At 39.2% G+C, this 14,828-nt stretch overlaps 1 protein-coding gene and 1 pseudogene across 1 annotated transcript in view; one reads left to right on the top strand and one right to left on the bottom strand.

The window, feature by feature from the left end:
* The window catches only part of ACER3 (alkaline ceramidase 3), a 134,293-nt gene that overhangs the window by 27,254 nt on the left and 92,211 nt on the right, over positions 1 to 14,828 (top strand). The window lies entirely within an intron of this gene.
* LOC136322286 (small ribosomal subunit protein uS8 pseudogene) lies at positions 2,325 to 2,696 on the bottom strand (annotated as a pseudogene).

Genomic DNA, 14,828 nt, shown 5'->3' with positions numbered 1-14,828 from the left:
GCTCTATCCACTGCACCACCACCAGCCAGGCTAATTGGATTGTTTGTTTTTTTGGTGCTAAATTCTATAAGTTATTTATAAATTTTGTATATTAACCCCTTACCAGATGTATCATTGACTAATATGTTCTTTCATTCAGTGAGTTGTCTTGTTATTTTTTTTTTTTGTATTTTTTCTGAAGCTGGAAACGGGGAGAGACAGTCAGACAGAGTCCCGCATGCGCCCGACCGGGATCCACCCAGCACGCCCACCAGGGGCTACGCTCTGCCCACCAGGGGGCGATGCTCTGCCCCTCCGGGGCGTCGCTCTGCCGCGACCAGAGCCACTCTAGCGCCTGGGGCAGCGGCCAAGGAGCCATCCCCAGCGCCTGGGCCATCTTTGCTCCAATGGAGTCTCGGCTGCGGGAGGGGAAGAGAGAGACAGAGAGGAAGGAGGGAGAGGTGGAGAAGCAAATGGGCGCTTCTCCTACGTGCCCTGGCCGGGAATCGAACCCAGGTCCCCCGCACGCCAGGCCGACGCTCTACCGCTGAGCCAACTGGCCAGGGCTGTCTTGTTATTTTGTTGATGGATTCCTTTGCAAAAACTTTTTAGTTGTAGTACCATTGTAGTACCAACAATGTAGTACCATTTGTTTGTTTCCCTTGCCTGGGATGACATGTCAGAAAAAATACTGCTGTAATAGATGTCCTAGATTATATTGCCAATACTCTGGTTTCTCTTCAGATCGCATAAATCTTTCGCCTTTTACTAGATTATACTGCCCATGTTTTCATCTTGTATTTTTTTTTTAAGCAAAAGAGAGAGAGGGACAGGGAAAGAGACAGATATGAAGGGAGAGAGATGAGAAGCATTGACTTGTAGTTGCATCACTTTAGTTCTTCATTGATTGCTTCTCATTCATACCTTGACCTGGGGGCTCCAGCCAAGCCAGTGATCCCTTGCTCAAGCCAACGACCTTGGACTCAGCTCAAGCCAACGACCCATTGCTGAAGCTGGTGACCTTGTGGTTTTGAACCTGGGACCTCAGTGTCCCAGGTTAACGCTCTATCCACTGGGCTACGACCAGTCTGGCTCTTCTGGGTTTTTATGGTTTGAAGTCTTTGAGTAGTGTGGACATTTTAATGATGTTAATTCTTCCTATGCATTTAATAAAGTAAATAAAGTCACTAACAGCTTTAGGCATATAAACAATAGATGTTAATACTCTTCTGCTTTATTTTTTATTATTTAATTTGTAATTTTTTCACCTTTATTCTCTTCAATTTTTAAATAAAATTAAAATCAAGCTTAAAAACTAGAAATTCAGTATTTAGATTAAAGGTCAATGGGAAATATTTCAGTTGTATATGTGTGTGGGTGTAACAAACTGCTATTTTAGTTGGATCACAGAGAAACCTCTGTTTGCTGTGGACATACATGTTTTTTGCTGAACTATCTCATTTTCTTTGGTTTTCTTTAAAGCAGCCTTTTTTTTTCAGACCTTTAAAAGCTGACAGATGGAGAGCAAGTACCCTGGAGAAATGTTTTGGTCCAGGGGCACTTGGCCCAAAGGATTTGGGTGGAACTAGGAATTTGATCTAATTTAAACAACTGTTTAAGAATTAAAGTTAAATGAAATAAATCTATAAACATATTTTTTACTTAATGTGTTCTTTTGAAGCAAATATTTAATTGCTTACATTGTTAAAGAATGAGATGCTGCTAAACATTAACAACTACTTAATTATCTATTTTCTTTTTCTTTTTTTTAATTTACTTTTTTTTGTATTTTTCTGAAGCTGGAAACGGGGAGAGACAGTCAGACTCCCGCATGCGCCCGACCGGGATCCACCTGGAACGCCCACCAGGGGCCACGCTCTGCCCACCAGGGGGCGATGCTCTGCCCCTCCGGGGCGTGGCTCTGCCGCGACCAGAGCCACTCCAGCTCCTGGGGCAGAGGCCAAGGAGCCATCCCCAGCGCCCGGGCCATCTTTGCTCCGATGGAGCCTTGGCTGCGGGAAGGGAAGAGAGAGACAGAGAGGAAGGGGGGGGCGTGGAGAAGCAAATGGGTGCTTCTCCTATGTGTCCTGGCCGGGAATAGAACCCGGGTCTCCCGCACGCCAGGCCGACCCAGCCCGACGCTCTACCGCTGAGCCAACCTGCCAGGGCCAATTATCTATTTTCTAAAAGAATTCCATGTTTAGAAAATACAAATTAAGTTTAATTATTTTTCATTATTTATATTGATCTGGAGGCTGACTAAATGATATGAATGATTTTTATTTGCCAAAAACCGTTTTTCTTTTTCCTTTGCAACATTTTATTTGCATATATGTATTACATCCCTAGAAAAAGAATCCCAGGATTTTTCCTCCTATGTGTTTTCATCTTGCTTCTTCATGGTCCTTGATGGCTGCTGAGGTTGTCAATACAATGAAACCAAACTGATAGGATGGAAATAGGTTGTTCTGCCATTTTTCTGGAGCTTTGAGTTGCACATCAAATCCAAGGCTGATTACTTCACACTTGTTTAACCTGCTTGTGAGGTTCACAACAATTTCCTCAGCTCTGTGGTCATCAATAATTTCAAATTTGTTCATATAACTATGCTTCATCATCACGATTAGAAAGCAGACGATGACTTTGGAACACAGCCTAATGAGAACCTGGAATTCGCCTCTCTTTTCGACCTTACTGATACTCTTCAGCCAGGACATTCATGCCACCATTATGGTGGCATGGAAAGATGGCGGAAAGAGGACAGGTCAAAAAACTGTTTGAAATTATCAGGTTAAAAATATGTAATTCAACAAATGTTTAAGAAACATTTATGCCTGACCTGTGGTAGTGCAGTGGATAAAGCATCGACCTGGAAATGCTGAGGTCGCTGGTTCGAAACCCTGGGCTTGCCTAGTCAAGGCACATATGGGAGTTGATGCTTCCAGCTCCTCTCTCCTCTCTCTCTGTTTCTCTCTGTCCCTCTCTGTCTCCTCTCTAAAATGAATAAATAAAATGAAAAAATTTTACAAAAAAAAAAAATTATAACCATCAGTTAGAAAGAGAATAAAATCACTAAGATATTTAAATTACTATATTTAACTTTAAAATTTTAAATTATTAATAATTATGATAAAATAAGCAAATGTTTTACTTAATTATTTTAATTTTGTGGAAATTTTTAAACAAAAAATGAAACAGGACATTTAAATCCAAATCAACACATGAATAAGAGAATTTATTTACAAAGTTGAAAGACTGTAGATTAGTACCTTGTGCTTGAATCCTGACATGGCCTTGTACATGCTGTGTGATCTTGTATATATTAGGACAAATTAGTTAATTTTGACTTTCACTTTCCTTAGCTTTGAAGTTGGCTTTTGGAATAGGTTTGTTTTGAGGATCAAATTAAATAAAGTAATAACTTTATACATTCTAAAGTACTATGTAAATGTTTGTTAATAGCTTTCTTAAGAATTTAAAATGTCAGGTCAGGCCTGACCTGTGGTGGTAACAGTGGATAAAGCATCCACGTGGAATGCTGAGGTCACTGTTTTGAAACCCTGACTTCCCTGGTCAAGGCACATATGGGAGTTGATGCTTTCTGCTCCTCCCCACTTCTCTCTCTCTCTCTCTATTTTTTTCTCCCTTTCTTTCTTTCTCTCTCTCTCTCCTCTCTAAAATAAATAAAATTAAAATGTCAGATCATGCAATTAAATTTTCATCCATGAGCTGAAAAAACATTAATTTTTCTGCTTTAAAATGTCTCACTTTTCCATGAAAACTGTAAGCTCTCCCTAACACAGTACCTAAGCCCCATAATAGGGGCTTATATTTGTGGAGTGAAGAAATGAATATGTTCAACCTCTTGACTTGAACATTATATATTACAATTAAACTCTTTAATAAATAGATGGATACAGATGCCTTTGTGACTTTCTTCAATAAGTCTCATCAGGATACAGAGATATTATATTAAACCTTGTAATTATAGCAGAAACATGTAATTGCTGTAGACCAGGGGTCCCCAAACCTTTTACACAGGGGGCCAGTTCACTGTCCCTCAGACCATTGGAGGGCCAGACTATAAAAAAAACTATGAACAAATCCCTATGCACACTGCACAGATCTTATTTTAAAGTAAAAAAACCAAAATGGGAACAAATACAATATTTAAAATAAAGAACAAGTAAATTTAAATCAACCAACTGACCAGTATTTCAATGGGAACTATGCTCCTCTCACTGACCACCAATGAAAGAGGTGCCCCTTCCAGAAGTGCAGCGGGGGCCGGATAAATGGCCTCAGGGGGCCGCATGTGGCCTGCGGGCTGTAGTTTGGGGACCCCTGCTGTAGACTTTGGAGGCAGCCTGGTATAACTGATAGGCTTGGGTCCAGTTCTGTCCGTTACTGGTTGAGCAACTGAAGACAAGTCATTTAATCATATTCTTTTTTTTAAATTTTTTTTATCTTTTTAATTTTTTATATTTTAAATTTGATCTTAGAGAGAGTGGAAGGGAGAGAGAGACATCGATTTGTTGTTCCTCTTAGGCATTCACTGGTTCACTCTTGTCCTGCCTTGAACCTACAAGTTTGGCATTTGGGACAATGCTCTAACCAACTGCACTAACTGGCCAGGGCCCATTTAATCTTTTGAGCCTGAATTTCTCTAGTAAATGGGATATACACCCTTTACAAGCTTACTTTGGGAGTTCAGTGGATTTTTGTTTGTTTGTTTGTTTTTTGTGACAGAGACAGAGAGAGACAGAGAGAGGGACAGATAGGGACAGACAGACAGGAAAGGAGAGTGATGAGAAGCATCAGTTCTTTGTTGTGGCACCTTAGTTGTTCATTGATTGCTTTCTCATATGTGCCTTGAACGGGGGGCTCTAGCAGAATAAGTGACCCCTTGCTCAAGCCAGCATTCTTGGGCTCAAGCCAGCAAACTTGAGTTCAAGCCAGTGACCTTTGGGCTCAAACCAGGAACCATGGGGTCATGTCTATGATCCCATGCTCAAGCCAGCTATCCCACGCTCAAGCTGGTTAGTCTGTGCTCAAGCTGGCAACCTTGGGGTTTCGGACCTGGATCCTCCACGTCCCAGTCTGATGCTCTATTCACTGACCCACCTCCTGGTCAGGCAGGAATTCAGTGTTAATGGATGTGAAGTATTTATAAGCCATAAAACGGTAGAAAATGTACAAAATTTTGTTAAGATTTGACAAGGATGTGAGCTGGGCCGTGTAACTTATTTTTTTTCATTCATGAAAATGTATAGAAAATATTATTGTGAATATTTCACACGTTTAGATATTTAAAAGGACTCACAAGTCTCTGTAAGATCATTATTAATCTAAGGCTTTTATGTAAAGGAAAAGGATATGGTACCACAAAAGAAAAAGGGCTGGCAAGCATTGAGGGTATGTGGGATATCAAAGGAAAACTCCCTAGGGTCCTAATTCACACTTGGTCTACTTCATCTATGAATTGAGCCACCGAGATCTATGTGATAAATCTTGTGTTTAGGAGAGCCTAAGAAGTTCCCAGTGGCGTATTCTTATGTTGCTCTGGATACGTAGTCAAGTCAAGCTGGCCAGCCGGTTCTATCTGTGAAAACCATCAATCCATCAATAAACAAACTGGTTCACAAGCTGAATTTTAAACAGCACATCATAAATCTATATGACTTTATCTTGTACAAGAGCCAGATATCCAGAGGTCCCCAGAAATAAGAATGGAGCTTTCCCAGTTCCCCTATAAATTGACTCTGCCCTACACAATTATGTTTGAAGCACCATCTGTGCCCAAGGTATATGCTATGCTTTCGGAACCAAGAGAAGTAAAACATCGTCCTAGACAACCAGAGAGGTCATAGATTAGTGAAGAAAAAAAAAAAGAAACTCAACAAAGTGGTAGTATTGGGATTTAGAGGAGTGAGCAACTAACTTTGTAAAGGTATCTGGGTGACTTCTTCCTTATTTTTTTAAAGCTTCATTGAAAAAGTTAAATTTAGATGATATTAAATGAATAGCATCTTCCAATGTCTAGCACAAGTGCCTGGCCAAGTAGGCATTTATTTTATATTTACTAAATTTAATTATCAGATACCTAAAGTAGGGAATAGTGTGCTCAAATTTATAAATAATAAAATGGATAATCTTTTGTTGTTGTGCATAGAATGCATGGTTGTAATGGAAGAGAGATTTAGGGACAGATTATTAAAGTTGTTATGTGACATCTTAGCAAGTCTCAATTTTATCTTGTAGATATTAGGATACATGCAGACCTGTTTTAGACAATTTGGTTTTGGAACCTCTTATACTCTGAAAATTTAATTGAGGACCTCAAAGAGATTTTATTTATGTAGTCTGTGTCTATCAATAGTTGCCATATTAGAAGTATGCTCACTTCCCCAACCGTAGTTGCAAGCTGCTTTGAGTTGGCTTTGTGCATGATTTAGAGGTCTAGCGTGAGGTAGGCAGAGTTCATACAGAGAATTTAGGAACTCCCTTTTTCTGGCCCCCTCCCATTTGTGTTTCTCCCCTCTCTGTCAGATAGAGTGGTTGCACTGGTCTCCAGTGCTGGTTCCTCAGGCAAAAAAGATTTTATCTCTGGAGGTTAGCTTCACATTATGACTGTGGCTTGCCTTTAGGCCAAACGGCAAATCCTGAAAATTCATTCCCTGTCAGTCCCTTTTCTGCAAAAGGTTTATTGCTTTTAAATGCTTGAATTCTTGAAACATCTTTTACACATATACTGTCCATTGGATCCTAACTATTAGAATAAAGCCCAAGATTCTGGTGCTGCATCTAGGATTTTCATGAAACATTATTCTCTCCCTCCCACCCCCCATATCCTGGTTAAAGGGCATCAGGAGAGATTCACAGAATCCCGCCTTCAGGCTTTCTCACTACTAATCCACCAAGTGTAAATCTTTGAGACAGGGATGCATTATTGTAACTTTGCTAAAGGAGACCCCGCCTTCCACTCTTTAATTTTGGCTTTTTTTGAATAAAAGATTGGCCTGACCCTGTGGTAGACTCTGCTTTGCTCCCTTCTTCACAAACATTTTGCCTTCAGGACTTTTCCCCACTACTCTTAAAAATTGAGAACCCCCAATTTATTTATATGTGTTTTATCTATTGGTATTGACCATATTAGAAAGTAGCTGAGAAAAATATTTTAACTATTTGTTTTAATTAATTTAAAATAATAAATTCATTGCATGTTAACACAGATAATATAATTTTATGGAAAATAACTAAAACAAAATTTAATGATAAGAGTGGCATTGTTTACATTTTGGAAGACTTTATTGTCTGGCTTAGTAGAAATCATCTGGATGCTCACATCTGCTTCTGCATTTGATCTGTTATAATATTGGTTTGATTGAAGTGTGTATAGAAAATCAGGCTTGCCTGACCAGGTGGTGGCACAGTGGATAGAGCATCAGACTGGGACTCGGAAGACCCAGGTTTGAAACCTCGAGGTTGCCAGCTTATGTGCAGGCTCATCTGGTTTGAGGAAGGCTCACCAGCTTGAGCCTAAGGTCGCTGGCTTGAGCAAGGGGTCACTCACTCTGCTCTACATCCCCACCCCCCACTCCCCCGTTCAAGGCACATATGAGAAAGCAATCAATGAACAACTAAGGTGCCACAATGAAGAATTGATGATTCTCTTCTCTTTCTTCTTGTCTGTCTGTCCGTCTGTCCCTCTCTCTGTCTCTCTGTCTCTGTCCCCAAACATAAAAAAATAAAAAATCAGGCTTTATACAGTCTTAAGTCATTGGAAAAGGAAGAACTACTTTAATAACTGCCTTTTCAGATAATTAATTATTGATGTTCTTCTTTGATAGTATATGAAAAACTTACAAGTGGCAGTCTTAAGGTTAATTGAAATGTGGAATCTGAAACCATATCATTGAACTTTTCATACTATGTTACATTAAAATCTGTTGGTCTGTCTTGCACTTCAAATGGACTTTTATCCATGCATGACTTTATAGTATCATGCATCAATCATAGAAAATACAGTTCACTGTTGATGCAGTCTTCTGGATGTTGACATATTTCTTTATATGATAATATAATATCAAAAGATCACATTTATTAAAGAACACCTCTGATTTCATCAGAAAGTCTTTTCAGTATTGAGAAGATATCAAACTCACAGTAGTAGATGCAAGTTTTTTACAATTCTAATTTTTGCTCAGAAGCTTGAATTGTATTGATAAAAATAGTCAATTATTTTTCTTAAAGTGGCAGTCCCCCTGTACCCATTTGTAGGAAAATGTCTTCCAAATGCCCAAAATGAATAATCACTTTTTCTTTTAAGAAAAATGGCATTTCATGGGAAAAGCAGCTAGTGGAGATCACAACTCAAAACAGTCACACAAATGCTTTTCCTTGAGACAAGCGTCATATTTCAGTATATAGAAGAAGTTCTTTGTAAAAATTCCCAGTTCTGACAGAGGATAGTAAGATGTGCACTCAAGAGTTGAGATTTAATAGTTAGTAATTTTTATTTTAATCAAAATAAAAGGCACTGTTAAAAGACTTCAAAATAAAAGGATTCATCAAAGGCATTGTTAGTTGGTTTTTTAAAAAACGGAAAGTATGGTGGTGGGGAAGAATACAATAACTATAGTATAGTTTGCTTGTTTCTGCCCTAATTTGTGCAAAGGTACCGGCAGTTGTAGCCATCATTGCTTCTATGCCGTCATTGCAAATGTCAGTGGAGTGCATAAGGTAAATAACTCTCAGTATTACAAAATAGTTTTGAACTCAAGAACCCCTGAAAAGGTCCACAGACCACAGTTTGAGAACTGTGCTCTAACCTACTAAAAAGATTTCTCCACTTGCACATAATATTTAACATTTAACTTTTTGAATTCTGCTACTTTGTAGAGGGCTTTTAATGGAGTATATTTTAGGAAAAAAGATAAAATTTATTAGTTCATATAATGGGCCCTATTCAATGGGGGGGGGCACAGACATGTTTAGAATCCTTATTGGTAACCTCCCTACTACTGCTAAAAAGATTTTTGTATTTACTCTTGTATTTAACAACCCTTTCAACAATTAGATCTGATGAAATTCCTTATGCCCTAGTCAGCTGGGAAGATTTAAATTCTGAGAACTCATGCCAAGATTTCAAGAACGAACCACTGTGTGTTAGTTAAAGAATATACAGATTTTTAGGGAGAATTAGTTCCTTTTGTGACTTTAGATAATATTTATAACAACAGTATTAATATAGCAGCTCATATTTATTGGTACTTACTATGTACCAAACACCATGCTTAGCACCTATTTATAATGAAAAATCTATTTAGGGAATATTTATGATGACGGCCCTGCATATTTAAAGTTATTCTCTCCTGGGGAAAGAAAGCAGGTAACTTTCTTAACACTTCTGACATTTTATTAGTTTTCAGCTGAATGATAATTACATAGTTTAACATGCTTTTGGTTGCCTTTTGCATAACCAATTGGGAATACCATTTGGGAATATATTCTTTCATCATAGAATATTAGTCAAATTCTTACTTTCTCTTTCCTCTTGCGTGTCTCACAGCCATCTTAGTTCAATCCCTCATCATCACTTCTTTGTACTATTGCAGTAACCTATTTTGCCCGTTCTTCCATCTCCAGTTTATCAAACTTATCTTAAAGTTACTTGTCTTTATCATTCCTCTGCCTTATTTGCTTTCCTTTACTTCCTGGGTTGGAGTTCAAATTTTTTACAGTTTGGTAGGGAGATCACAAACATGTTATCTATGTTTATCTTAGTAGCTTTATCTCTCCAGACAACTTGCCCCCTAGACATAAGTTACTTCTCATGGCTTCCTGGGCACACTGTGTTCTTGCTTTTGTACATTCTGTATTATCTCTACCCCAAATACCATTCTCTGAACTTGTCTAATTCCTATTCATACTTAAGGCACACCAAATACTATCTCTTCTGTGAAATTTTCATCAATTATACCAAGCCAAGGGTTAATTAGTTAATACCCTTTTCTGTTAACTTTATGGTAAGTTGTATTATTTTTATTGATGTTATGTTTACATGGGTTTTCCTTGTGAAAACAACTTTTCTCATTTTATTAGAAAGTAATTTCCTATTGTAGAGCATTTTGAATCAGTCAGCAGGTATTGATTGATTACTTTCAGTAATAAGAAAATATAGTAAACAACCTAGACGGTCCATTGGTATGGGAATAAATAAATATAGTTTGGTATATTCTTGTGAGAGCAGTTGAAAGAATGAATTAGACTATCTGGTGCATCTATCAATTATAATTTTTATTGATAGAAACTATTTGAATAATGATATATATATATATAGTGTTATCCTATTCAGATAAAAAGTAAAAAACACAGCAAAGCAAAACTTTATGTTTATGGACAATATACGTAAAATAATTTTTTTTTTAATTTTTTTAATTTTTTAATTTTTTAAAATTTTATTCATTTTTAGAGAGGAGAGAGAGAGGGAGAGAGAGAAACAGAGAGAGAGAAGGGGGAAGAGCTGGAAGCATCAACTCCCATATGTGCCTTGACCAGGCAAGCCCAGGGTTTCGAACCGGCGACCTCAGCATTTCCAGGTTGACGCTTTATCCACTGTGCCACCACAGGTCAGGCTGTAAAATAAATTTTAAATGAACTATAGTAAAGCATACCAAATTAACACTAGCCATTACCTCTGGAAAAGTGTAAAGGGGAATTGGACTGGAGAGATGGGTGACCTTGACTTTATCTGTAATTTATTTTCTTTATTAAAAAAAAGCTTGATAGAGGCATAAAATGTAAACAGCGAGCAATTCTAGGGGGTAGATGTTTGTTATATTATTCTTATATTATGGCCAGTTTAATATCCTAGTTATTAAAAGCTTCTCCAACCCTGGCTGGACAGCTCATTTGGTTAAAGCATCATCCCAATACTCTAAAGTTGCAGGATCCATTCCTGGTCAGGCACTTATTAGAATCAACCAATGAATGCATAAGTAAGAGGAACAACAAATCAATATTTCTCTCCAACCCTTCCTCTTTCTCTCAAATCAATGAATAAAAAAATGAGCCTAAATGGTGGTGGCTCAGTGGATAAAACATTGATCCAAATGCTGAGGTCTCCGGTTCTAAACCCAAGGTCTCTGGCTTGGAGTGCAGGCCTATCAGTATGGTATTACTGGCTTGAGCAGTGAAATCGTCCACAGGATCCCAAAGCTCGCCAGCTTGAACTCAAAGGTCACTGGCATGAAAAGCCCAGGGTCACTGGCTTGAGCAAGGGGACACTGGCACAGCCTCTTGTCAAGGCATGTCTGAGAAGCTCATTGTACAATGGAAGTGAAAGTAAGCGACTACGAGCCGATCCTTCTTACCCTTTCTCTCTCTTTCTGTCCCTCTCTCACTCACTTAAATAAAATAAATAAATAAGTAAATAAAAGTAGAGCTCCTCTAGCAACTTTAAAGGCTCTCCTCCCCTAATGGTGCTATATTCTGAGGTACACATTCAGGAAACAAACATCCATTATGATAGATTGGGTCAGAAACCAGCTCTTATGAGAAATACCACTGATTCCGATCTAGCGACTCTTGTATTGCTATTTGGTTATTATTTCTGCACTTGAAAGTCTTTGTATAGATTATAACTCACTAGACACTATTTCAAATGAATTTATTTTGAGACCTGTGTTATTTAGTTAATTTGTTTCTAATAGATATGCTGTTGGTGTGGTGATATCCCTGTTTCTATAGTTGCCTCTTTGATATTGTTTAACGTAAGTAGATAAGACATTTATATATATATATATATATATATTTTTTTTTTTTTTTTTTTTTTTTTGACAGAAACAGAGAGAGACAGAGAGAGGGTTAGATATGGACAGACAGACAGGAAGGGAGAGAGATGAGAAGCATCAATTCTTTGTTGTGGCTCCTTAGTTGTTCACTGATTGCTTTCTCATATGTACCTTGATGGGGGGCTACAGCAGAGTGAGTGACCCCTTGCTCAAACCAGCAACCTTGGGCTCAAGCCAATGACCTTGGGCTTCAAGCCAGCAACCTTTGGGCTCAAGTCAGTGACCATGGGGTCATGTCTATGATTCCACACTCAAGCCGGCGATTTGGTGCTTAAGCTGGTGAGCCCATGCTCAAGTCGGCGACCTCATGGTTTTGATCCAGGGTCCTCTGCGTCCCAGTCCAACATTCTGTCCACTGTGCCACTGCCTGGTCAGGCCATTTATATTATGATTTAGTGAAAAAAGTATTATCTGTGCAAGGCAATCTGTGTTAAGTACCAGATGAGAGGTTAGAACATTAAGTGCTCTCAGAAGAGAGAGTGATCATTTTCTTTTTTTCTTAGGTGAGAGGAGGGGGGAGATAGAGACAGATTCTTGCATGTACCCCAGTTGGGAACCCCCTTCCCGTGCTCCCCTATCTCCCCCACAACCCATGTGTCTGGGGTTGATGCTCTGGCTCAGGGGTTGGGAACCTTTTTGGCTGAGAGAGCCATGAACACCTCATATTTTAAAATGTAGTTCTGTGAGAGCCATACAATGACCCGTGTACGTTATGCATTATCCAATAAAAATTTGGTGTTGTCCCAGAGGACAGCTGTGATTGGCTCCAGCTACCCGCAGCCATGAATGTGAGTGGTAGGAAATGAGTGGATTGTAATACATGAGAATGTTTTATATTTTTAACGTTATTATTTTTTTTATTAAAGATTTGTCTGCGAGCCAGATGCAGCCATCAAAAGAGCCACATCTGGCTCGCAAGCCATAGGTTCCCGACCCCTGCTCTGGCTGATGCTTATACCAACCGAATCACTGTCTGTGAGAGGGGAGAGAGATAGAAGGGAGAGATGGAGGGGAAGACAAGCCAGTGGTCGCTTCTCATGTGTGCCCTGACCGGGGATAGAACCCAGGACTTCTTCCTCATGCAGGACTGACACTCAATCCGCAACTGGCTAGGGCTGGGTGTGATCATTTTCAGTAGGGTGATTAGGCAAAACTTAATTGAGTTGGGCCCTACAAAAATTTCTAAAAATGAAGAGGAATTAGGGATTATTAAAATAATTATTTTTTTAATTTTGTTATTTCAGTAATGCTTCTTTATCCTGAGCCTGGTTTGGAAACTTTGAATAAATTTGAAATCTTCATTTCATCAAATATTTCTCCAGGGAGTTTAAGACCATCCCTTTTTTTTCTGACTCATGTTTTCTCTGTCATGCCTGTTAACTGTTTATTCTCACTGTTCAGCTCTCACCCTTAAACTGTCTTCAAATCAGCATAATATTCTTTTTGCTGTGAGTCTTTTACTCCTCTATAATTTCCATCTTGTTAGGATAGAGCTTACCTGGGTCATAACTAATAATAGAGCTCCCAAGTTCTCTTATCTATCTCTTTACCACTGTGTACTTGGCCTTTCTTCCCAAACCTAAAATTGTACATCATCTTAGATTTAATATGAATGTTTTTATTTTTATAATATGTGGTTTTAAATTATTTTTTGTTATGACTCACTTGCAATACATTGAAAGTGTATGTTTTTAAAAATAATGTAAAAAACAGTTTTCATAAATTAAATAATTTTTTGAAGCCAAGCCAATATATGTGTGCCAAAGAAAATAGAATAACTCCTCTATTAGTAGTGACAAAAATCTTTCTTATCACTACTTTAGCGAAGCCGCTCGTGGGTTCCCTCCCTCTCCTAAGTATGTTGTTTATGCTGTTTGGTCCTGCCATTCTTTTTTTTTTTTCTTTTTCTTTTTTTCTGAAGCTGGAAACGGGGAGAGACAGTCAGACAGACTCCCGCATGCGCCCGACCGGGATCCACCCGGCACGCCCACCAGGGTGCTCTGCCCCTCCAGGCGTCTCTCTGTCACGACCAGAGCCACTCTAGCGCCTGGGGCAGCGGCCAAGGAGCCATCCCCAGCGCCTGGGCCATATTTGCTCCAATGGAGCCTCGGCTGTGGGAGGGAAGAGAGAGACAGAGAGGAAGGAGAGGGGGAGGGTGGAGAAGCAGATGGGTGCTTCTACTGTGTGCCCTGGCCGGGAATCGAACCCCGGACTTCTGCACGCCAGGCCGACGCTCTACCACTGAGCCAACCGGCCAGGGCCTGGTCCTGCCATTCTTCCTGTGAGTTGTTTACCTGTCTATTTTCCCTACAAAATTGTAAATATACTTACTTAGGACAGAAATCAGGATTATTTACTTATTAACTTTTTTTCCTATTTCCTACCTCAGTATCTTGTCCATAGAGATACTTAATAAATATTTGTCAAATTTAACTAAACTTGTGTTTATCACATTTTTTTTTTTTTTTTTTAGACAGAGAAAGAGAGCAGAGCAGACGGAACAGACAGGAAGGAAGAAAGCTGAGAAGCATCAACTCATAGTTGCAGCACTTTAGTTGTTCATTACTTTAGTTGTTCATTGATTGCTTTCTCATTGTGCCTTGACCAGGAGGCGCCAGCCAAGCCAGTGACCCCTTGCTCAAGCCAGTGACCTCGGGCTTTAAGCCAGTGACCTTGAGCTTCAAGTCAGTGCCGATGGGGTCATGTCTATGATCCCATGCTCAAGCCAGTGACCTCCATGCTCAAGCTGGCGACCTCGGGGTTTTGAACCTGGGTCCTCAGCATCCCTCTGACACTCTATCCACTGCACCACCACCTGGTCAGGCATGTTTATCACTTTTTAAAGTAAGACAGCAGATCCTGGAATAATATTGCTTTGTTCAATGTTCTTTCATTATAACATTAATGAGGGGAAAAAATTGATTCCCGGTCTGGGCCACTATCCGTGTGGCGTTTGCGTGTTCTCCCCTTATCTGCATGAGTTCTCCCCAGGTA

This window comes from Saccopteryx bilineata, chromosome 1 (genome assembly GCF_036850765.1).
Source record: "Saccopteryx bilineata isolate mSacBil1 chromosome 1, mSacBil1_pri_phased_curated, whole genome shotgun sequence".
NCBI classification, from domain to species: Eukaryota; Metazoa; Chordata; class Mammalia; order Chiroptera; family Emballonuridae; genus Saccopteryx; species Saccopteryx bilineata.
Note: the sequence above shows the minus strand (reverse complement) of the source record. Positions and strands in the feature narration are given on the sequence as shown.